The sequence below is a fragment of the Furipterus horrens genome, unplaced genomic scaffold (assembly GCF_987537825.1).
Source record: "Furipterus horrens unplaced genomic scaffold, mFurHor1.1.pri manual_scaffold_4, whole genome shotgun sequence".
Taxonomy (NCBI): Eukaryota; Metazoa; Chordata; class Mammalia; order Chiroptera; family Furipteridae; genus Furipterus; species Furipterus horrens.
Window position 1 is genome coordinate 6,746,308 of NW_028327174.1, and position 25,228 is coordinate 6,771,535.

A 25,228-nucleotide genomic window follows, 5' to 3' on the forward strand; every position below is an offset into this window, starting at 1 on the left:
GCAGGCAGGGGTCACTGCTCACATCATCGATGTGGCCGCTTTGTGTATTTATTATGGCAATTTCTGGCAGGTGGAGGTAACATGTCTCGAGGAAAGGGATCCTTTTCCTAACTGACACAAGGGCTCTGTGTGGCCTGGCTGTACCCCTGACCCAGCCCATAGCCCATGGCTTAGAGTGGTCGGACAGGAGTGAGCCTCATGGTGGGCGGCGAGGAGATAACGCAGGGTCCACCTGGCCTCCCTCTCCCCAAGTCCTCAGCTCAAGCAGTCCCCTTCCAGGCAGGTGTGCAAAACCCAAGAGAAAGTCTCCAAGGGAAGGGGCGCCCTCATGCCCCCCATCTTAGATCCTTTTGAGTTCTGCATCTCATGGCTCCTTCCAGGAAAACAGCTCCTGGGCTGGGAATGGGGGAGAAAGGGGAAGGTCCCTAGGGCCTCCTGGGGTGGGGGTCTGAGCTCCCACCCCCTTCCCACCTTCCATTGCACTTCCCCTCTCCCCCTCTCCAAATCTGCTTCCTTCAGTTTGTAAAGTCGGTGATTATATTTTTGGGGGCTTTCCTTTTATTTTTTAAATGTAAAATTTATTTATATTCCGTATTTAAAGTTGTAAAAAAAATAACCACAAAATCAAACCAAATGCATCCGCTGGAGGTCTGTCTGTTGGCATCATGCGCGGCGATTACCCTTTCCGAGTTGGCAGAAGCTGCTGACAGCTTGCTGCATGTTCCTCTCACTCTGGGAGGCCCGATGCATGCTCGTGCACACACACGTTTGCACACGCACGCCACACGTGGGCCTGCTGCTCGGAGGGAGGCCTCTGTCTGGCGGTGGGCAAGAGCTATACAGCCCACCCTGTAGGTCTTGGTCCTGCAGCAGCTCCTGACATGCGGACCCCAGGTCTCAGCCCTGTGCCTCTCACTGGCAGTGGCCAGAGAAAGCTGTCTCCAGCTTGAGGGTCTCCGTCCATAAGGCAAGCAGGTCCTCAGCATCACGGAGTTAGACTGACTGTTGGCAGAGGCTTCTCAATGTGGGGAAGGCTGGAGGAGGTCCTGGAGGGGCTCTGGGATTCTGAAGGAACACAGCTGAAAGTCGGATCTGCCATCTGATCTTGGTTCAGTCCTTCGTCAGCTCTGTAGTTTTGGGCAAGTCACAGCCACTCCCCGGCCAAAACCTCATCTGAAACACAAGAAGATGACCAGGTGACTTGTGGCCCCTCAAGTCCAGCTGTGGGGTTCTGCGCTTTCCCTTGCCTGTGAAGACTTAGGTACCATCCCACACAAAAGATACAAATGTGTCTGGGTCCCACCTGCAGGCCAACTGGGGCTGATGGGGAAATCCAGGAGGTGGAGAATCTGACTCATCTGAAGGATGATCTAAAACCAGAAGTAAGTAGTAATCTCCCTGCCAATGGCAGTATGGAAGTGGGAGCTGGGCAATAGCTGATGTTAGACCGAATAACATTTGGGTTCCCCATGATTGAGTGACTTGCTGATTGATTGACCGACTGACTGATTCACTCATTCATTCATCCATCCATTCATCCATTCATTCATCCATTCATTCATTCATCCATCCATTCATTCATTCATCCATCCATTCATACATCATCCATCCATCCATTCATTCATCCATTCATTCATTATCCATCCATCCATTCATTCATCCATTTATCCATCCATTCATTCATTCACTCACCTTCATGAGCCCCTAGCACAGGTCTGTCTCTACGGGGGGCTGTTACAACCATGTGGTCTAAATTCCTCCTAGGATGCCCAGCCCTGTGCTTGAGGAAGTGGGGACCACCAGTGGGCTGGCGGGCAGGGTTTACCTGCCTGCCCAGCCCTGTGTGTAGGACCCTCCCCTCTCCATCAAGCTCCCAGTGTCCTGGGTCCCCAGCGCACCTGAGAAGCTCTGGCTGGGAGGAGGAGAGGACAGCTTTGCCAGGAGACAGGAATGAGAGGGCAGCTGCAGGGCTCGGTGCATGCACCAGAGCGGTAGTGGAGCCCTCTGCAGAGGTTACCATTTGCTGCCTCCGTAAAACAACAAAATAATGAATGTTTACTGCTTATAAAGTAAAATACCTGTGAATTCTTTTTTGTTTTTTTAAATCCTCACCCAAGGCATGCTTACTGATTTTAGAGAGAGAGGGAGAGAAACATTGGTGTGTGAAAGAAACATTGATCAGTTGCCTCAAACACAGGTGCGGACTAGGGACTGAACCCCCCAACCTAGGCATATGCCCTGACTGGGATTTGAACCAGCAAACTTTTAGTTCATGGGACTATGCTCCAAGCAACTGAGCCACACTGGCCAGGGCTATCTGAATTCTTAACACTGGCAAGATTGTTTTAAGGAATGAATAAAACGGGTGGCAAAGTGATGCCAAACAGGCTTAGAAAAATTAAGATCATGCATTTGACTGGTCAGGTCCCAACAAAGTCATCCTTCACCAACATTGTATCTGGTGTGTTTTCTCTCTGTTTCAGGGTCAGAACAGGAGCCCCACGACACCAATACCTGTACATAACCTGGGTTATCGTCCTGATTCAGCCTCCTAGTTACTGTGCAATCCTAGGAATGTCATTGCTCCTTCTAAGTCTCAGCCTGACCGGCCCCTGCCCTTCCTTCAGGCCTCCAAGCACGTGTCAACCCACCAGGCAATCCTGTCCCACCCAGCCTTTCCAAAAGAACAGACCCTGCTCCAGAGACCCCTTTATTATCCAGCTTTAGTTCTCTGCACCGTATGTATCCTTGTCAGCATTGTCTCCCCCATGGAAGCTCCACATGGAGTTATTTTGTTCATGACTCCGTGTCCAGAGCCTAGAATAGGTACTTAGTAGGTGCTCAGTAAATGCCTACTGAATGAATGAACATAAAGGTCTGTTACTGGAGCAATCAAGAGTGTTGGTCCCAAGTCACAGCTTGCCTGGCAGATCTTTATCACACACACTATGATGTAGCTGGGAAATCGCAGACTCTGAGGGTGTCACTAACTACAGATGAGATATATTTCAGCTTCTCAGCTATCTCCCTGCTTAGCACTGCATCCTCCTGGGTTGGAAGGTCCTTGAGGGTTGGGGCCACGTCGAATCCATTTCCTAAGTCTATCCAGCCATTATCTCCTTCCAGATCTACACCTCTCCATCCATTTGTCTGTCCATCCATCTAACTATCCATCTACCCAGCCATCTATTTGCCGACCCATCCATCCATTCATCTGTCCATTCATCCATCCGTCTGTCCATCCACCCATCCATCCATTTACCCCTCCATCTATCCCCCTCCTTCATCTCCTCTCTATTTATCATTGTCACCATGTCCCAAGCCCTGTACTTGCTATCCCAGTTTATCAGCTTCTGAGGAGCCTGGTGCCACAGTAGGGAGCAGCCGCACACAGCTAGGTGCCCACCTGGCGTTGCCACACCCCGCCGCACACGACCGGGCAGAGCTGTTGCATTGGTTAGAGATGCGAGGCCGAGCCCTGCTCCTGGCGCAGACTGCACCCGCAGCCGACGGCAGGGGTTACTTTTTAACTCCCAGCACCCAGCCAATGGCTGATCACAGTACGGCGGAGTGAAGTTGGAAACAATGGAAAGAATGAGCATGAAATCACAGAGATTAAAAGTTCAGCTGCAGTCAACACACGCATTTATATTCCAGGCACTGGCCCGTTATTCCACTCAATTAACCCAGCAATCCTTTCAGGCAGATATGATGATCCTTGCGTTCCAGATGAGAAAACAGGGACTGAGCGAGGCCCATCCCCTTCCCAAGCGCACACAGTTCTCCTATAGGGGGCCACAGTCCCCTTGGGACTCCACAGCACCGACTCAGAACGTAGCATCAGGTTCTGTAAACTGACTGAGGTCTGGGACTGGGGAGAGAGGCCAAGGGCTGCATCCGTTTACCAGACCTTTTTGGTTAGAAAAGCCACAGGTCCGTGTGGGTCACTCATCCATTTTGCCCTGGGGATCTTGTGATCCTTTTGTCCCACCAACTCCTGCTGGCCAATCCCAGGCAGTCACTGCTGCCATGGGGCCTTTGCCCTCCCAGGGTCTTGGTCTGCACCCCAGACATCTCCCACCTCACACTCAGGCCTCTGGAAGGCTGTTGCTGTCTCAGCAAGGTGGTTTGTGCTGTCTTGGTGAAGGGACGATGGTATTTGGGCTCTGGCAGGGGCTGTGGTTAGGTGCAGTGGTTGCCTGTAGTTAATCCGCACTCTGTCTCTACATTATACGCAGAATTTCTGTTACCTCTACTTCAGTGAGCATGCGCCACTGCTAATTTGGACTTCAGTGGCCCGTGCCAACCAGCAGGCCAGCCCTGGAAACGATGAGAGCCACCCCCAGCTATGAGGCTGGCACCCAGATCCAGCACTGCTGGCTGGTATGCTGCGTTAGTAAGTTCCACGCGTTCGAGCCATCCACACGCCATCACCAGATTTTTTTTTTAAGTATATTTTATTGATTATGTTGTTACAGTAGTTCCAATTTTTTCCCCCTTTGCTCCCCTCTGCCCGGTACACCCTTCCCTCCAGCAATCCGACCCCCCTTAGTTCATGTCCATGGATCGTGCATATAAGTTCTTTGGTTTCACCCTTTCCTATATTATTCTTAACTTCCCCCTATTTTGTACCAACCGATTATGCTTCTTAATCTCTGCACCATTTCCCCATTTCTCCCCCTTCCCCCTCCCAGCTGATAACCCTCCAAATGATCCCCATACCTATGATTCTGTTCCTGTTCTGGTTTGCTTAGTTGGATTTTCTTTGTATTTTTTAGGTTCAGTTGTTGATAGTTGTGAGTTTGTTGTCATTTTAGTGTTCATAGTTTTGATCTTCTTTTTCTTACATAAGTCCCTTTGACATTTCATATCATAATGGCTTGGTGATGATGAACTCCTTTAACTTCACCTTGTCTGGGAAGCACTTCATCTGCCCTTCCATTCCAAATGATAGCCTTGCTGGATAGAGTAATCTTGGTTGTGGGTCCTTGCTTTTCATCACCTTGAATACTGCTTGCCAGTCCCTTCCTGCCTGCAAAGTCTCCTCTGAGAAATCAGCTGATAGTCCTATAGGCACCCCTCTGTAGGCAACTCTCCGCCTCTCTCTTGCTGCCTCCAGGACTCTGTCTTTATCTTTCACCTTTGTCATCTCAGTCATGATGCATCCTGGTGTGGTCCCCTCTGGGTCCAGCTTGCCTGGGACCCTTCGTACTTCCTGGACCTGTATGTCCATCTCCTTCACTAAATTTTGGAAGTTTTCCTCATTTTCTTCAATTCTTGCTTCCTCATTCTGCACTGGTTGACTGTTTTTTTCTTCCTTATGTTCCAAACCATTTATTTGTACCTTGGTTTCCTTCTCTTGACCATTGCTTTTGTGGGGATTTTCCTTCGTTTCACTTAGCATAGACTTCACTTCTTCTCTTATGCATTTGAGGTACTCAAGCATATCTGTCAAGCCTGTGAGCATCTTTATCACCAGTGTTTTGAACTCTGTGTCTATTAGTTTGGCTATCTCCTCATCTGTTAAGTTGGATATCTCCTCGTTGCTTAGAACTCCTACTGGAACCTTGATCCGTTCCCACTTTTGGGCCATATTTCTCTCTCTCCTCATTCTGATAGGCTCCTGTGTTTGTTTGCCTCCGCGTCCCAAGTAGAGCTGTCGCTGCTGTTATGTTGTAAGGGGCGGAGCCTTAGGGATTCATCAGTACAGGGCGACCTGTTTCACCACGTTGTGGCGCTGTATGTGGGGGAGGGGTCTGAGAGGGAACAATGCTGCCTGCCCAGCACTTGCCCCTTTTCCAGGCACTTCTCCCACTTCCGCACCGGACTGGCACCCCTCTAGCTGCTGCCCTGCCTTCTGCGGACGTTCTAAGTCTTTGGGGGCCCTTTAAACAAGCGGACTCTGCTAAGACCAACAGTTTCTGCCTCCACCACAACCCCCACTGTTCTGCACAGTCAGAAGCAATGAGGCTTGATATTCCCCAGTGCCGGGACTATGAGCTGCGTGGTCTGGTCTGGTGCTGGGAGCACTCCCCAGGTGTCCCTCCTGACATTTTAAAACGTGTGACTATATTTTCCACTGGCCTGCCGCTGCTGCTGCCACCACACCACATCCTCTCTGCCCCGGCTCCGCCCCTCCGACCTGTCTGGATGAGTATTTCTTCTTATATCTTTGTTTGCTGGACTTTCATGTGGTTTGATTTTCTGGAACTTCTGGTTGTTTCTAGTTTTCAGGTAGTTGTATTCCTTCTTAGCTGTGGAGGGAGATGCAGCATGTCTGTCTACTCCTCCATCTTGGCCGGAAGTCTCTGTCACCAGATTTTTGATGATATGAAATAGCAAAGTTTGGTTTGGGTTGCTATTCAATCCTGCCCCATCCCTTTGGCTATCTGGGGACCCAGCTGTGGTCTGGTGACACTGAGGTATTGTGGGGCACCGGGGGTCATTCCAGGGGCCCTACTGAGGTAGGACCAGCATCATCAGACAGTGAGAAGGGGCTGCTTCAGCCCACAATTTGGGTCACGTGGGGGATCGGGGGTTCAGAAGGTTCAACATCACCCCAAACGCTTTCCTGTGGTTCCTTGTAAATACTGAGCTCATTCCTTCCCCCCTTTTTTTAATTATTGTTTTTCTGTTACAGTTGTCCAACTTTTTCCCCCATTGCTTCCCCCAGCTGAGCTCACTTTTTCATGCTCAACAGTCTCACCTCCACAGGGCAGAGCTGGGGAGGCCGAGGCATGAGCCAATGATGTCACTCGCCATTCTGCAGGCTCAGATTTTTGAGTTTCATTTTTGGGCCATCTCATGCTTGTGGCTGCGAGAACGAAGAGGTACTCTTAGCAAGCACAGCAGTCCTCAATTTTTGATCTGAGTCTTGAGCCAAGAATTTAGGACTGAGGAGATCGTCTTCTCTTTCTTTAATGAGCCGGCCCCTTGAGAATCAGGAGCCACATCCACAGTCTAATTCCTCGGTCTTGTCACCTCTTGGAAGGCTGGCATCTCAGTCTCAAAGCTGTGCCTTCAGTGAGCTCTTCTTGGTTCCAGGTAATTCCCAGCCGCAAATGTGAATTTCCCTTTGCCTCTGCACCCTGGGGGATTCCAGAGCACTTATTACATGCTGGCTCTTTACTGTCTCCAGCCCAAGCAGTCCAGATAACCCACCCCAGCTTCTCTGAATTTCCTCCAACCTCTATTGCCTACAGCCACTCCTGGCACCGACTTCTATATAAGGCAACATTCTTAGCTGCGGGCATCAGAAACGAACTCAGGTTAACTTAAGCAGAAGAGGATGTTCGAAGAATAGACATTCAAAGGGGTATTCAAAGAATGCTGGGTGACTCATGACTCCTGAGTGAGCGGGAGACTGGGGCTAGTGGTGTGCAAACACAGTCAATGCTCTCAGATGGCCGTGAGGGTAGCGGGGCAAACACCCGCAGGATACAGCAGCACCTGTGACCAGCGTGTCCCATGGCCAACACCAGAGCCGGTCACCACTGCCCTGGTGGCTCAGCACAAGTTGCATTTTGAAACCTCAAGTCAGTGCATCTACTTGGTGGGCCTTGAAGGCCATGGGCGGCTGGTATTTCTTGTTTCTGTAGAGGAGAGTGAGGTAGGGTTCAGAGGGTGGGTGGGCAAACAATGAAATGAAACAACGGCCACGTGTCTGTCTCCTCCTGCACCACGCTCCTCTTGTTTCCTCCCGGCCAGCACCCGTCCCAGTCTCTGCACCTGACTTATTGTCTCCACTTGGCCGTTGACCTGAGGATGGAGAACTACGACTACAACTACTTCCCTTACTATTGGACCCCTGGTCCTAGCAGAGTTGCAGGCACAGCATCGACACCCAGGGAATGTCCTTGGATGACTGGATGTATCTGCCCCTCAGCCCAGGACGAGGGTGGGGTGAGTGAGGTACTCACCTCAGGAGCAAAGTCCCAGGGGGCACCAAAAACTCAGTGATCAAGATGAATAATATTTCTAATGCAATACGCGTCTCTATATTTTCCCTCTTGTGTTCCTTTTGCCAGTGCCCGAGCTGGGAGATGGTAAGCCCCTGGGAGTAGAAATGGGAGAACAATAAAAACGATCCACTGGCCTTTCTTTTGCCGTGAGCAGGAAAAGCGTGAGAGAAGTGGTTGGTCAAAAGAGAAGTGGAGGTGCCAGGGATTGAACCGGGGACCTCATACTTGCAAAGCACATGCTCTACCACTGAGCTACACTCCCAACTCTGATCTTTTCTCAAATAAAAATTAATGCAAAAATTCTTCAATGAACTAAGTATCAAATTTCAATTAAAGACAGGCTCCGACCCTGCCTGTTCACGATGCCTCACCTGCCTCCCCCTAATCTTGACCCTGTCAGTTCCTTTATTTAAATAAAATATAAATGTCTGCATTTAAAATTTTGTGACCGAGCTGAGTGCTTCCCTGGCCTCACTCTAGTCCCTGCCCTGCTTTTCTGGCTCCATTGTCACCATTCTTTCTTCTTCTGTGGCCTTGGTTTCACATCTTCTCCCTGTCTTGCTCCAACCATCTCAAGAAACTCGTCCTTGGTTACCCGCCCCGGAATCTTCCGCCACTGTCTGCCTCACTCTCAGCTGCCCTAGTAGCCTTCTGGGGGCAGAGTGGTCAACTCATTCCTTTGCTCAAAACCTTCTGTGACTCCTGTCCCCAGGCGAGGGTCACACTCCCATTAAGACGGGCAAAGCCCTCTGTCCTGATCCCATTCCCGCCTCTACCTCCCCAGCCCCCCTGCATGCAGCTGGCCCTTTGCCTTGATGTTCAGGCTGCACCTTCTCCTTCTATTCCCCGTTTGGAGTGTCTTTTCCCACATCTAAACCCCAAGGATCATCTTCAAGGTCCAACTCAAATTCCCCTGCAGGAATGAGAAATGGTGTAACCGCTGTGTTAAACAGCATGGTGGTTCCTCAAAAAATCAGAATTACCGTGTGATCCAGCAACCCCACTTCTGGGTATACACACAAAAGAACTGAAGCCGCATCTCAAAGAGATAGCTGTACACTCATGTTCCTCACAGCATTATTCACAGCAACCAAAAGGTGGAAGCAGCCCAGGTGTCCATTGACAGATGAATGCACAAGCAAAATGTGGTCTATACATACTGTGGAATATTATTCAGCCTTAAAAAAGAAGGGAATTCTGACAAAATGCTACAGCATGGATGAACCTTGAGGATATTACGCTCAGTGAACTAAGCCAGCCACAAAACCTGTGTGAGTCCACTTAAAGGAGGTACCTAGTGCAGTCAGATTCATAGAGACAGAAAGAATGGTGGTTCCCAGGGGCTTGGGAGAAAGGGTTAGTGTTTAATGGGGACAGAACCCCAGTTTGGCATGATGAAATGAGTTCTGGAGATGGACGTGATGATGGGTGCACAACAATATGAATGTACTTAAAACCACTGAATTGTACACTTAAAAATCCCTTTACCCCTCTACGCACGATTTCCTTGAATTAAGAGAGAAGGGGTGGCAAGGTCACTCCATGAGGGCAGGGTTTGTGCCTCAGCCACCAGTCTGTTCCTGGAAAGGTCTGTCTGGCACTTGGCACCCGAGGATGTTAAATGGACAAAACAACAAGACATGGGGGCTCCGCCTCTGGCCAAGGGTCCCGAGAGCCCAGCAGCCGCAGTGAGCCCCGTGGGCACACGTGCCCACTTTCCACAGCTGGTGGTGGCTGCGCTGACACCACACAGCACACTCCCAACTCAGCGGCATGGGGCATGGAGCACACGCTTCTCCCTTCCGGGTCTGAGGGTCAACTGGACTTGGTTCCAAGCTGTGGGCTGGGCCCAGATGCCCTCCCCCTGCCTGTTTGGACCAGTGGTTCTCTGGTCTTCTCTTGGCCCAAGGCAGGAGCATAAGAGGACAATTGTCAAGCATGTTTCTGACTTTTGCTCATGTCCTGTCTCTGTGGTCAAGCCCGCAGTCCAGGTATGGGGCTGCCACACACGAGGCAGACACACAGCCCTGCTTCAGGGCAGTGAGAGCTGAGGCCAGCACCCCGGTCCTGTACGTCCACTGTGTCACACAGAGCATAGCATGTAGCGGGCACTGGAAGAGCAGGAAGCTTCTGGTTATCACATCAGGCACTGCACTGGGACAAGATCAAGTGAAGGTCCATCATTGTGCCTGCCCCGCCTGATCTGATATCTGACATCCATTTACCTCTACTGTGTGCCAGGCCCTGGCTAGTCCACGTTGGTACTGGGGGCATGAGACCAGCAAGACAGGTCATGCATCTGGAAGCTCATGGGCCGCTGGGGTAGACAGGCAGGTAAACCAACTGAAGATGGAATGACAGGACTGTGCCAGTGGAAAGTGGGGAGGCTGTGGAAGCCTCAAGAAGATCGGTCTTGGACTTCCGGCCAAGATGGAGGTGTAGACAGACACGCCTTATCTCCCGCCACAACTAAGAAGGAACACAACTACCTCAAAACTAGAGACAACCAGAAGTTCCAGAATATTGGGCTGTGTGGAAGTCCAACAAACAAAGATATAAAGAAGAAATACTCATCCAGACAGGTAGGAGGGGCAGAGCTGGGGCAGAGAGGACGTTGTGTGGCAGCAGCAGCAGGATGGCGGAAAGCATGGTCTCATGTTTTAAAAACTAGGGAAGGACACCTGGGGAGTGCTCCCAGCATCAGACCAGACCTCACGGCTCACGGTCCCAGCTCCGGGGAAAATCAAGCCTCATTGCTTCTGACTGTGCAAACCAGTGGGGATTGGGGTGGAGGAGAAAACTGCCGGTCTCACAGCAGAGTCTGCTGATTTAAAGGGCCCCCATGGTCCTAGAATGTCTGCAGACCCACGCACTCTGGAAACGATGGCCAGGACAACAGCTAGAGAATCGCCAGTTCCATAGGGAAGTGGGAGAAGTGCCTGAAAAAGGAGCCAGGGCTGAGCAAGCAGCATTGTTCCCTCTCAGACACCTCCCCCACATACAGCGCCACAACATGGTAACATGGTGAAACGGGTCGCCTTGTACTGACAAAAACCTAAGGCTCCACTCCTTACAACGTAACAGGCGCAACACCTCTACCTAAGACACAGAGGCAAACAAACACAGGAGCCTAACAAGATGAGGAGACAGAGAAGTATGGCCCAAAAGAGGGATTGAATCAAGGTTCCAGTGGGGGAACTAAGCGATGAGGAGATAGCCAACCTAACGAATGTTGAGTTCAAAACACTGGTGATAAAGATGCTCACAGGCTTGACAGATATGGTTAAGTATGGCAAATGCATAAGGGAAGAAGTGAAGGTTATGCTAAATGAAATGAAGGAAAATCCACACAAAACCAATGGTGAAGGGAAGGAAACCAGGGTTCAAATCAATGATTTGGAACATAAGGAAGAAAAAAAGTCAACTAGTACAGAATGAGGAAACAAGAATTGAAGAAAATGAGGAGACGTATAGGAACCTCTGGGACAATTTTAAACATGCCAACATCTGAGTCATAGGGGTGCCAGAAGGAAAAGAGGAAGAGCAAGAAATTGGAAGCTTATATGAAAAAATAATGAAAGAAAACTTCCCAAATCTGGCGAAGGAAGTAAACATACAAGTCCAGGAAGCACAGAGAGTCCCAAACAAGCTAGACCCAAAGAGGACCACACCAAGACACATCATAATTAAAATGCCAAAGGTGAAAAATAAAGAGAGACTCTTAAAAGCAGCAGGAGAAAAGCAGGGAGTTATATACAAAGGGGTGTCTCTAAGACTACCAGCTGATTTTTCAAAAGAATCTTTGCAGGCAAGAAGGGACTGGCAAGAAGTATTCAATGTGATGAAAAGCAAGGACCTACAACCAAGATTACTCTATCCAGCAAGGCTATCATTTAGAATGGAAGGGCAGATAAAATGCTCCCCAGACAAGGTAAAGCTAAAGGAGTTCATCATCACCAAGCCATTATTATATGAAATGTCAAAGGGACTTAAGAAAATAAGATCAAAATTATGAACATTAAAATGACAACAAACTCACAACTATCAACAACTGAATCTAAATAAAATATAAAATAAAAAAATCCAACTAAGCAAACCAGAATAGGAACGGAATCATAGACATAGGGATTATTTGAAGGGTTATCAGCTGGGAGGGGGGAGGGGGAGAAATGGGGAAGTGGTGCAGGGACTAAGAAGTATAATCGGTTGGTACAAAACAGACAGGAGGAAGTTAAGAATAATATAGGAAAGGGTGAAGCCAAAGAACTTATGTGCACGACCCATGGACATGAACTAAGGGGGGGGGGGATTGCTGGAGGGAAGTGGGTACTGGGCAGAGGGGAGCAAAGGGAAAAAATTGGGACTATTGTAACAACATAATCAATAAAATATACTTTAATAAGTAAGTAAATAAACAAATAAATAAGATGGGTCTCTAACTTTGTCAAAGGATGGCGGGGGCAGGGGGAACTGGCAAAGAAAAGACATTTGGACACTTTGGGGTGGGGTGGGTACTCAGCATTTGGGTAAGGGAGGAGGGGATGAGCAGCATGAGCACAGGCATGAGAGAAGCAGATGGGGTGTCAGGAACTCGGGTGCATGCCGGAGGGCAGGATGTGGGCAAAGGGGGGAAGAGGTGGGAGGTGCTGCAGTGCCCGCTGGCGTGCGCACCAGCGACTCCATGGTCCAGCCACTGGAAGAGCCAAAGGACCCCGAGGGAACTGTCTCCACCGGGCGCCACCTCCTCGGGGCCTCCACCCCCACATGTGTGTCTCCCGTCTTCTGCACCCTGCTGGCCTTGGCCCTGAGAGAGACTGAGGGTGCCCCTGCTCCGCACACAGTCCAGGGGAATTTGGAGCCTGTGGGGAGAGACTGGCACGGCCTGGGGATGGGCAGGATGCCTGGAAGGAGGTGTAGGAGGGACCCTGACCTTGAGGCAGGCTGTTCTGCAACAGGTGGGTCAGGCCTGCAGAGGAAGTGGGCTTGGCCCGGGCAGGGCCGTGTCCTAGCAGTGTGGGGGGCAGGCTGGGGAGCTGAGGATAGATGGCTGTGTGGGTCAGGTGGTGGCACCTCCGAGCCAGGTGGCGGAGGAGGGGCTGGTGCACCCTGGGTTCTGGAAGGATGGGGCGGTCACATCCCCACTCTGCTGGACAATCAGGCAGCTCTCCGGGAGGCTGGCTTAGGAGATGAGAGAGAGGACTACAGGGCTGTGGGCAGGGCAGGGTGGCCCGGTCATTCACTCAACAAACAAATGTTTACTGAGTACCTACTAAGTGCCAAGCCCTGTACTGGGTGCTGGAATACAGCTGCGAATGGGGGAAATTTCCTGTCCTTATGGAACTCACATCCTCCTCGGGGGAGAGCGCAATGGAAGCAGATGAAAGAAATGGGGACAACAGGAGAGGAGTGTCAAAGGGCCGCCTGCTGCCCACCTACTGTGCACCAGATATGGAGAGCTGAGCTCTCTGCATACCAGGAGCTCAGCCTAGTGGGGTGTGCATCCGCCCGCCTTCTCTGTGGGTCTGTGGTCAGTGGTCTGTGTGTCTGGGTGTCTGTGTGCACAGCTGTCTGTGGGCGTGGCTGTGCGTGCGTCTGTGTTTTGCTGGCAGTGCTGTGTATTCCTAAGTGTGTGTGTGTGTGTGTGTGTGTGTGTGTGTGTGTGTGTGTAAGGAGGGAAGGGAGAGCCGTGACTCAGACCTTCCCCAGCTGTGGCAGAAGCTGAGTCTGGGGGGGCTTCTCCCACACACCTGTCCCCTTGGCTCTGGGTGGGGTTGGGGAGCCCTGCGGGTGCCTGTGACTTTATGGAAAGAAAGGCTGGGTGCAGCCAGAATGTGTTTGTGTTTCCCGGGTGATTGACGACGGGGAGCAGGCTCTCTTGCCGTGACAGATGTAGGAATGTTTCTGCTAATCAAGGCGGAAAGCAGGGGCGTGGGGGCTGCTGCCTTGGGCCTCCCCCACCAACCACGACCACCTGTTGGGGCCTGGGAAGCCCTTGGGCAATGCTAGGGGGAAGCTCCCAGACCCAGGGGACTCCACTACTCGCTCCCACATCCCAAGGAGTCCCTGGTCAGGCACTGCTCCCCTGCCCCCAGACCCCCTCCAGGGTAGGTGGGAGAATGAGGTCTGGGCTTCAGCCCAGAGCACGCTCCAGGTTGTGGAAGGGGTTAGGGTAGGGGGGGACTCTGGGTGTCTGCAGGAGAGCAAGGTGGGGAAGGTTCCTCCTCGTGAGCCCCTTGCCCCTGACCAGCCCTGCCAAGGGCAGCCCCAGGGTAACCTCCCCCTTTTCAAGGTCATGGTGTAATCAATGTCCAGAACAGTCAATCATGGTGGGAAGTTACCCAAACGGGGAAAACGAGGTGGGCCCCAGGTCTCAGGGGGGTGGCGTGGTCATCCCAACCCCAGGGGTCCTGCCCAAAGGTCACATGTTCTCCCAGCCACTGCTCTCCTGCTTATCACTCATGCAGTTTATGTCTCCGGTGGGGTGGGCTGAGGAGGGGGCGGCAGATCACGTAGTCACCCAAACCAGTGTGGTCCAGGCTCTGCCTGGGTCTGGGCTCTGGCCACTCATCCGTGAAACCAGGTGACTCCCTCCCTCGTCGGCACCCATGCCCTTGGGGGTACAGTCCCCGGTGAGGTCCGGTGGGGTGGGGTCCAGGGCTCATGGTTGGCTGCCAGTCTGAATGGCCCCCACCCCCGAGAATGCACTGGGAAGCTGTGGTTGGTGCCTGTCTTGGTGTCACCCTTCTCCCTCTGTGTCCCAATGATGTCCTCGACTTGGCTTGTGAGGCTTGTGAAGGAGCGAAGAACCTGACCTGGTGACTCGCCTTGCCTTCCCAGCTAGCACAGGCAGGCCACCCAGGACCCCAGCCCCGACCCCGGCAGCCGCTCAGCCCGGCTGTGTCCACAGACGCTTCCTCAGGTTTGGAACGGGGACATGCCCTCTCCTTCTCCCCTTTCTAGTCTCCTCCGTGAAGACCAGAGAGGAGGGAGCTGCCTGTGAGTCACCTTATGACTCATGGAGACACAGCCAGGCCGTGTGTATGCATCTGTGTGTGCGTGTATGTCTGTGTGTGCGTGTGTTAGGGGGAGGGGCCTGAGCTGGGGTCAGGGACATGCCTTGACTTTCTCACAGTTAAAACAGTGTATCTCATTGCAGCCAGACCCCCCACCGAGGGGGCCACCTGGTCACAGCCAGGACAGACTGGCCGCCTGGAGCAGATGGATACCAGGTCTGTCCTGACCAGGGGAGTGCTGACTCTGCAAACGCGGAGCCCGGTGGCCGCTTGGATGGTTCTCTGGGGACTGTAGCCCGGTGGCCGCTTGGATGGTTCTCTGGGGACTGCTGGATTCATCCCCAAAGGGAGGCTCCAGCAACAAAAGCTGCTGGAGCTAGGATTCACTTTCCAGACGTTTTAATGATTGAGTCACGGACTGAACCAATGAATCAATCATGGGGCTGCGTAGGGAGATTGGGGATTCTACGCTATGAGAGCAAGCTTCTCAAATATTAATGTCCGAAAAAAATATTAATGCCTGAAAAAGATCTCCTGGGCATCTTATCAGAAAGCAGATTCCAGTTCAGCAGGTCCAGAGCAGGGCCCGAGGCTCTGCATTCTAACAAGCTTCCGGGCGAGGGCAGCCCTGCTGGCCAAGGAACCAGCCTTGCAGGGTCTGGGGCCAGACTGGGACGGGGCTGAACCTCACGCAGGTCCAGAGGGGCCTGGAAACTTCCATTTGGTTGAGGCTTTCAGTTATACTGAAAGCATGAAGAAGCATGCAGATTGGATTTAGGAAAGCTGTGCTGTGTTTTAGGTTTTTGTTTTTTTTTAATAATTTATTTGTTATTTATTTATTTATTTTTAGAGAGAGGGGAAAGGAGAAAGAGAGGGAGAGAAACATCACTGTGTGGTTGCCTCTCACTCGCGCCCCCAAATGAGGACCTGACGTGCAACCTAGTCATGTGCCCTGACTGGGAATCGAACCAGCAACACTTGGCTCGCAGGCCGACGCTCAATCCACTGAGCCACAGCAGCCAGGGCTGTGTTTTAGGTTTTTGATATGAATCACATCATGCAATGACTATATGTGGATCCAAACAAGGAAATAACCTGAAAAGTCAAGGTGGGTCTTCCCTGAATCTGAGGCCCAGGCCCACAGGCCTTGTGACCCCCGCCAGTGACAGGGCCCTCTGTGTGGGACCAGGAGCCTCGGATGAAGGATGGAGGTAGAGGGCTGGGCGGAGGAGAGACCAGATGCAAAGACCGGTGTGAATATGTGTGTCTGTTTTGCTCACTGCGGTTTCCTCAGAGCCTAGGACAGGGCCTGGCTCACAGAATCTTCTCAGCTTGGATTGTTGGGTGGGCGATGCCTGAGCCAGGTGTGGCTGCGGGGACGAAGGGAGGGCCCTGAGGCTGGGTGCACCTGTTCCTCTGTGTGCAGAGGGCATTCTCCTTTCCTCCAGTTCTGACCAAGTCAAGTTGGGCGCAGAGCCGGGGCCTGGGCTCCGACCCCAGCCTGCCGGGTGATGCGCAGGGCCGTTCCCCTCTCTAAGTAAGCGTCGGCAGCCTTGCCACCTAAGGGTGTGTCACCTTACACCTTTGGGGGCCTCACGGCAGCGTTGGAAAACCGTCTGAGGCCCTTTCTAACTCTAGGACCCAGAGGAAAGACTGGGAAAGGGGAATTCTAGAGGCCAACAGAAACAAAGGAAGACAGAAGGATGGTTTGTGACCTCTAAAGTCAGCCTCTTGCAGATGCAGGAACTTCCCAGTGGTCATGAGCGGAGAGTGCGTGTGTGGTCCCCCAGCGACCCGCACGCACAGGGCGCGGCTACAGTTTTCAGACCACCCCCACGAACAGATCACACTCAACCATTCAGCCAAAAGCCGGGCTGTTGGGGAGCCCCAGTTCTCCCTCTTAATGCAGGGATACCTGAGAGCCATGTTCTCACGCTGCAGCAAAACTTCCGCACACAGGATCCCTCGCTTTTCCTCGGATTCCAGCTGGCCTGTGCAGACCCAAAGTTTGGCCCGCCCCCTTGACTGCTCCTCAGAGGCCCCCCTCTGCCTTGGCCCCTGTGGTTTACCCATGCCCCCTAGTCCTCTTCAGCCGTCTGTGTCCTCGGCCACCCTGGGAGTCCACCAGGGCTATGTCCAGCTCTCCAGTTTATATTTTCTGGTATCAACATTTCCCCTCTTTTCAACATGGGAAACATTTGCCTGCCTTTAGCACCTGGCTCCAGTCCCATTCTCTAAATTTCTTCAAAGACCAAGGCAGTGGCTCTGGAGCCCTGGCTCTGCGGCCCCATCTGGACCCCTGGTGGCAGGTCTGTCCCAGAAGCTGGTCATCGACCACAGCTCTCACGGAGCGGGCACTGAGGGGAGCAGGAGAGGGAGGCCATTGTGGCTAAATGTCATTTTTTTTTTTTTTTTTTAATGAAAAGGTTTTTTTATTTTGAGTTAATTGCCAGTTCACATGCAGGTTTAAGAAATATTACGGAGCAATCCATTTACCTTTTACCTGGTTCCCCGCAGTTGGAACATCTTGCAGAACAATAGCACAGGGTCACAACCAGGATATTAACAAGGATACAGTCCAGATACAATGTTGCCGCCACCACAAGCATCCCTCACCTTGTCCTTTTAGAGCCACACCCACTTCCCCCAGGCCTTAACCCCTGGCCTGCACTAATCTGTTTGCCGTTTCTGCTATTTTGTCATTTCAAGAATGTTGCCGAAATGGAATCATACACAGTATAACCTTGTGGGACTGGCTTCTCTCACTCAGCGTAATTCCCTGGAGAGTCGTCCAGGCTGTTATGTATATCAATAAATAGTTCATTCCTTTTTATCGCTGAAGAGTTTTCCGTAGTATAAATGTCCCATCGCTTGTTCAACAGTTCACTTGTTGAAGGACATTTGGATCATTTCCAGTTTGGGGCTGTTCTGAATAAAGTTGCTACAGACATTCCTGTACAGGTTTGCATTGGAACGGAAGTCTTCATTTCCCTAGGATAGATGCCCAGGGGTGCAGTGGCTGGGTTTTATGGTAGCTGCAGCTTTAATTTTTAAAGAAATGGCTGAACTCTTTTGCAGAGTGGCTGTCCCACTTTATGTTCCCACCAGCGGTGTGTGGGTGATCCAGTTTCTCCGCATCCCTGCCAACATTTGGTGTGGTCACCATTTTTTATTTGAACCGTTTTGATAGGCGTGAAATGATATCTCATTGTGATTTACTTTGCATTTCATTAATGGTTAATGATGTCGAACATATTTTCTCATGCTTATCTGCCATCTGCATATCCTCTGTGGTGAAATGTCTCTTCGTGGGTTTAGCTCATTTTCTATGTTTTTCACACTCAACCTGACTATGTCATTACATCTGAAGTGACTTTTCTCATAGACAGCGTAGAATTGGGTCATGTGTTTTATTCTACTCTGCCAATCTTTGTCTATAATCTCTGTATTAAACATTAATGCAATTAATGTCATTGTTGATATCTTAAGGCCTAATTCAGTCATTTTACGTGTTCAGTTTTCTGTCTGTTCTGTTGGTGGATATTGTGTTATGAGACTGTATCTTACTAAACCTTCTGTAGCTGGTCTGCTCTGATGCCACTTCAGCAGGGGAAGTGAGGATGCCGCCTCAGTACCGCCAAACAAGGTTAGAAGGCCAAGTTCCTCACTTGGCCTCTGTTGATACATGAGGCGGCAGGGCCCCTCATTACTGCTTAGGTGGGGAGAAAAGTCCTAGCTCCCTACCTGGCCTCCTCTGACAGCACCTTGGCAGGGAGATTGGAGCTCCTTGTTCTAACCTGTCGAGGGTGGAAATCCAGGTTTCCCACTCTGTCTTACTGGCATGGATAGGGCCATAAATTTTTTTTGAGGTGTTTGGCTAGAGTCATGATTGTCTTAAGTGCTCTGTCTTGCGAGCTGCCTATTTTCGGGTTCTTTGGGTCGAGAGAAAAGGCTTTTGATGCCCAGGCTCCTTGGCGTTTGCAGGTCGCTGGCTTCTTCAGCTCCAAGTGTGGGATGTATGCAGCCAATTGAAAGAAACACAGAAACAGGGAACTCTTCCTCGTGGTGATTCTCGGATCCTGCAACCCCCAGCTAACTGCCTTCTTCTCCCTCCTTTGAGAGTTTCCCGGTGCTCGTTTTCTCTTTCATGCCTGTGGGTTTTGGTTGTACGTAGCGGGAGGAATGGGAACAAGCATACGTACGTCTACTACGTCTTCCCAGAAACAGGAAACTTTTATAATCTAAATTTTACTCTATACCTCCAGTGGAGATCGTTGAGTTATTAAAGTCCTTGGTTTTCCGTACACTTTCATTCCCATGCGAGGTCCGCTTTTATTTTCTACAAAGTACACGTGTGTGTATAACGCGTGCGTATAAAAAACTCCCCTTGTCCCTGAATCAACTCATGCCCCCTCCAAAGCCTCCCCCTCTAATTACTCAGTATATGGCCTTAAATATGCACTTAAATCTGCACATGTCCTCAACAAGTACGTGGCTTTTTGGGGGGTGCATGTATGTGCTTTGTTTTAAGTTCACACAAATGGTATCATGTCAGACATCCCATTTTATTCATTTCCCTTTTGACTTAAAACTGGGTCTTTTCGGTTTGACCCCCGTTGTCCTGCCGATGGGCTACCTTCCAGCCACCATATGCACCCGTCACCTTTCACTTACGCTGAGGGGCGTCTGTGTCTTCTCCCCTTCGTGGCCTCTGCAGATGATGCTTCCAGGAACCCCTCAGACGTGCCCCATGGGGGCCTGGTTGGAACGTGCTCCGAGGTTCACAGTGGGGTCACTGGGCCTGTCATGATTGCTCCGCGTCCTGGCGTGTCGCTTCTGGGAAGGCAGTACCATGTATGCGCCCACGAGCCATACCTGGGAAATTCTGTTGGGAAAACTAATTAAGATAACTTTGGAAATTCTTTGGTAAGAGCAAACGTTGTTTTGGCAAAATGAACAGATGCCCCTAAATCATGTTTGGGCTCCTAAAAAACTAGGAAACATGACTCAGAATCCTGCCTGGTCCCCTGCAGGGGGCTGAGATACGGGGTGGGGCAAGCATTCAGAAGCAGGGAGAGACTTCAACCCCAGAGATCCCAGAAGTTGAAGCAGCTGCTGAGAACTTGGCGTGAACAGGAGGTCAAGGGGACAGCCCCTAGCACAGGGTCCCATACACAGTAGGTGTTCAATTAATATTTATCAGTTGAATAAAGGAAGGAAGGAAGGATTGGTTTGTGCCTCTGCACACTTGCCGGGGCTTGGTCTGTGCTGCTGAGAACCCCAACCTTTATTTCCTGCATTGGCTCTGCCAGCTGGAGGTGCACACTTGCGGAGGGACAATCTCTGTTCTTGTGGTCCCAGACCCCTGCCAGTGACCGTCCTGCCAGTCTATTACAGCCGCCTGTCCTTCACCCATTCAGAAAATACTCCCAGATACCTAACTGGGCCAGGCCCGGTGCTAAGCTCCTGGGGAGTCTTAGTCCCCAGCTGATTCTGTGGACTTCCCTTTTGGGGTATTTACTGCAATTCGTCAGTGTCTTTTTATTTCTGCAACTACTTAAATTTTTTTCTTATTTAACCTGTTAATTTACGAATGTTTTATTCACCAGCGCAGGTGCCTGGCATGTAACAAGTGCTCAACAGATGCTGTGGAGTGAGTCTCAGATGAATAAAAGCTGAAATGAAGGTGCATAGGTCTCCCTAAGGAGAGAGTGACCATCTCTGGGGCCAGGAAGGAAGGCTTCCTGGTGGTGGTGGTGAGCCCAGAGCAGGATGTTTGCCAACTGGATAAGAGAGAGCTGTATGGCACATCCAGGAAACTGAGGATAAGCTAGTGGGAACCCCCATGGAGAACCTGAGCAATGTAAGCAAAGTGTTCTTTAAACACTTTTTATTGGAGAGTGCTACATGTAAAGAAAAGTGCTCATATTGCGTGTTTGGCTCAATGAAGTTTCACAATCTCCATACCCCCATGTCACCAGTGCCCAGATCAAGAGAAAGGGCACTGCCAGCACCCAGGAGTCCCCTCTGTGCCCCCCAGGCTTTAGCCTTCCTTTTTCCCCAAAGGGAACCACTGTCCTGACTTTGGCGGGGTTACATCTGTTTCTGAAGTTCACATAAACAGAATTACCCAGTGCACACGCCTTTGGGCGCAGCTTCTTCCTTTCAACACTGTGAGCTGCGTGGAGCTGATTGTGGTACATGTACTTCATCCGTTCTTCCTCCGTTCCGCTACTGATGGACAGTTGGGTTAGTTCTGGGTTTGGGCTGCTACGAGTAAGTCCGCAACAACTGCCCCAGCACAGGTCTTTCAGCGGACGTGTGTGTGAGTTTATGTTGGACCCATACCCAGGGGTGGAATTTCTGGGAAGAGGATGAGCTTCTGTTCAGCTTCAATAGACAACTCCAAACAGTTTTCCAAAGTGTTTGTACCATGTTATACCCTCTTCTGCAGCAGTGCTCTGAGAGTTCCAATTGCTCCACATCCTCACCAACACTTGATACTTTCAATGATTTTTTTAAAAGCAATTTCGGTGGGTGTATAGTAGTATGTCACTGCAGTTTTATTTTGCATCCCCCTGGTGACTGATAATGTTTCATGTACTTATAGGCCATACAAAGAACCTCTTTTGAGAACGGCTTGTTCAGTCTCTTGGCCCCTTCTACTGGTTCCGTCTTTTTCTTATTGATTTGAAGGAGTTCTTTATATATTCGGAATACGTGAGCTCTTTGTCAGGTACATGTTTTGCAGGTTTATTCAGTGAAGGATTCAGAACGTGGGACTGATGTGGCTGAACTGGGTTTCTCAAAGCTCCCTCTGGCTGCAGGATGCAGGACAGACTGACTTCGAGACGGGAAAGGAGGGGGCGAGGGTGGAAGTGACCAGGAAGGCAGCTGTGGGGCTGGTCAGCAGGGGCCGGGATCTAGAGCTACTTCAGCAGCAGAATTGACCAGCAACATCTGTCATGTCATGTCCTGACAAACACAAGATGCGTGTGGTGACAGGCGGGGGGGGTGGGGGGGGCAGCAAGGCTGACCTCCAGGTCTCTCTGGCTGGCTGACGAGCTGACGCACCCTGCCCGCCTGGGTTTGGGTAGCTAAAGACGGCTTTGTCCTCCCAGACTCAACCCAGGCCTGCTGGTTGGAGATGCTCTGGGGTCACTGTCGGGACACTGGAGAGAGCACCCAGTGTAGAATCTGTGTCTCCCCTGGCAACTGGAGGACAAACGTTCTTTCCTCCCCCGCCACCCCACACTCTGCTGGGCTGGTCCAGGACAACCCTGTGTCCCAGATGGATTGGCAGCTGCAGGGTCTGGGCCCAGCCAGGATGGACAATGACCTCCTGTCTGCAGCCTCCTTGCCTCTGCTGAGCCAGGCTCAGGGACGACCGTCCTGCCTGGCCCTGGGAATGGGTAGAGATATCTGCAGTATCTGAGCAGCAGGGACCACACTGGAACTGGACCTGAGTCCCTCCCAGAAAGTGAGGACCCCTGCACCTGTACCCCCGGTTCGTCTCTTGAGAAATGTCCTGCCCCCACTCTGTGTCTCAGTGTTTACTTGGGAGAATCTCGGAAGCTTCTGAGTCTCACAGCGTCGGGTCCAGCTGGTCACTCTGTACTAGTGGGAGTGACCCTTACACCTCCTTCCATTGCAGAGGAATGTAACGTGCACCGCGGGCCACACTGCGCGCACAGGTCCACATATATGATGTCCATCGTGCCTCCCAGTGACCTCTAATAGAAGTATTTGTTTCTTCATCTTATAAACGAGGACGCTGACTTGCCCAAGGTCACACAACCAGGGTGGTGGAAGCAGGACTTGAGCTTCGGTTTATTGGATCCTGCAGCCCCTTTCCTCCGTCTCCCTGGGGGATTTGAATGCCCCCTGAACCAGTGACCTCCCCATCAGGTTACGCTGTGTGTGAGAGTGGGCCTGACTCTGGGCTGTGTGTGCTATGGCGAGAGGGCCGTCTTGAGAGAGCTCAGGTTCGTACCCTGGCTTTGCCCTACCCACCTGGGTCACCTGGGGTGAGTGACTTTTCTCAGCGCCTCAGCCTCCCCATCTGAGTAGTGGGGTAATCCCTACCCAGCCGTGCTCCTGGGGTCTTAGGTGAGCAAGGTCTGGAAGGACCCAGCAGAGCTGAGCCCACATGGAAGAGGCTGTTGACTGTTGTTTGGATCCCTCCTGGTGCCTAGGCTGACCTTTTCTGTTCCCTTTTTTGGTGTTAGGGAAGAATTAAATCACTTCCCCACCCCAGCGCTCTCCAGCCTGCACTTTTCCCAGATTAATCAGCCTCCAGCTGCCCGAGTGGCCCAGGCAGGCCCTGGGTCCCAGCCAATAGCGGCCACCCGCATCCCGGGGCTCCGGGACCGCCAGATGGGCAGCTGCTACTGGCGGCTGGAAACAGCCTTGATGGGAGATTCCCCGCTTTCTGATGCTCAACCACTTCCTCTCTGACAGAGCATGCAGTCTCCGGAAGATTCAGCTGGGCGGCCGGGGGTCACGCCTTGGGTCTTTGTCTGTTGTTCTTGAGTGTGTCCTATAGCAGCAGATATTGGGGGGCTGCCCCTTGACATTCATTCCCTGATGGGATCCCATGCTTCCCAGCCCATGGCTGAGTCAGGGAGATGCAGCCCCAGCTCCAGGTGGGCCCTGGTTTCTTTAAGCCAATTACTGAATCCCAGCCCATAGCCACTGTGATTGGTTCAGGGATGGACATGTGACCCAAGACCTCTGCTTGAGGTCTCCAGGAGGTAGACTGTCCCTCTCTGTACTGGACGTGAAGAGAAGCAGGTAGACCCAGACCTGCCTGGGGGCCATTCTGAGACCCCCAGGAGAGGTCTGCCTGGGGAAGGAACAAACGAGAGAGAAGAAGCAGGAGAACCAGGTCCTGTCACGATGTCTGCATGGCTGGATCAAGCTTTGCTTGAAACCTCAAATATCCCTGTGCTTTTCAGTTACTACACAGCCCATAGATTTGTTTTTGAAGCCACTGTGAGTCAGGTTTTCTGTGCTTGGAACCAAAAAGTCCTGAACAAGGTCTATAACATAGGGCCAGGCCTCCGGCCCTCTTCCTGCAACTCCAGCTCGCGGGATGGAGCCCTGGACCCAGCCCAGGGTTTGTCCTTGGAAACCAGACCAAACATGTCTCTGTCTCATCCTTCTCCGAGCCGTAAGGTGACTTAGAGGCCTGAAGTCCAGGGCCCCTACTTCTCAGACGGGGGCACTGAGGCTCACCGCTCTCCACCCTGTCCCAGTTCACTGGCCGCGAGCCTAAGGGTTCCTGCCCATGGGAAGGAGGAGAGAATCCAGCTGTGCCCCGAGTCCCCAGGCCCCAGACCCGTGGCCAGGCCTCTGGGGAGACCTCTCTCCTCCCCCCACCCAGTTCATCTGAGGATGGCAGCTGCATTCTGTGTTGCTAAACCCAGAGTAGGCCCAGCATGTGCATGGACTGTAAATAGCTCTCATGGGTGTATTCTTAGCAGCCTACAGGGTTGAGTCCAAATGCCCGAGCCTGACATCCAAAACCCAGCCCCTCCACCTTCTCTCCTTCATCCTCTACCCATCCGTTGTAGCAAGAAAGGGAAATGGGGGCCACTGCGCAGTCTCTTGTTCCTGAAGCAATTTGCTGGCTCTGGCTGGGCCAAAGGGGTGTGTCGCTTTAAATTCACAGCCATGAATCTCAAGTTGGCCCTGGGTGTTTGTTCCAGTGAGCTATTTCTGTACCATAAAGCAAAAGCTTAAGGCAACAATAACATTCTTTATCTCTCATGGATTCCGTGAGCCCTGGGTTTGGGAGGGGCTCAGGTGGGCTGTTCACAGAGTGGCAGGCAGGCGGTGGCCGAGGCTGGCTGGACCTCTCTCCCCACGGACTCGGAGCCTCTGCGCGTGGTCTCTCTGCCTGGCTTGTCTGGACTTCCCCACAGCATGGCGGCTCAGGGCCCATTCCCCTCCAAGGGCGCATGGTTTCCCATGGAGCTTCAGAAATGTGGCATTTCACTGGTAACAAGGGAGTCACAGCCTGCTCAGATTGCCGGGGTGGGGGGTGAGACTTCACTTCTTAGTGGGGGAGCGGAAGGTTCTAGAAGCACTTGTGGGGTGGGAGATGTTGCGGCCATCTTGGAAAAGGCAACCTGCCAGAGTGCTGTCGGGCAGCGTGGCTGCATTTCTCTGGTCCTCTTGCTCCTCTTCCAACTGAGAGGGCTCCTTCACACCTTCTCCTTTCTCAGCAAAGCTCCAGGGTTCTCTTCCCTT

The 25,228-nt window shown here is 51.7% G+C and overlaps 1 non-coding gene across 1 annotated transcript; it reads right to left on the reverse strand.

Moving 5' to 3' along the window:
• Window positions 1-8,151: 8,151 nt before the first annotated feature.
• Window positions 8,152-8,223, reverse strand: TRNAA-UGC (transfer RNA alanine (anticodon UGC)). The gene has a single exon. It is a non-coding gene; the product is annotated as a tRNA-Ala (tRNA).
• Window positions 8,224-25,228: the final 17,005 nt, after the last annotated feature.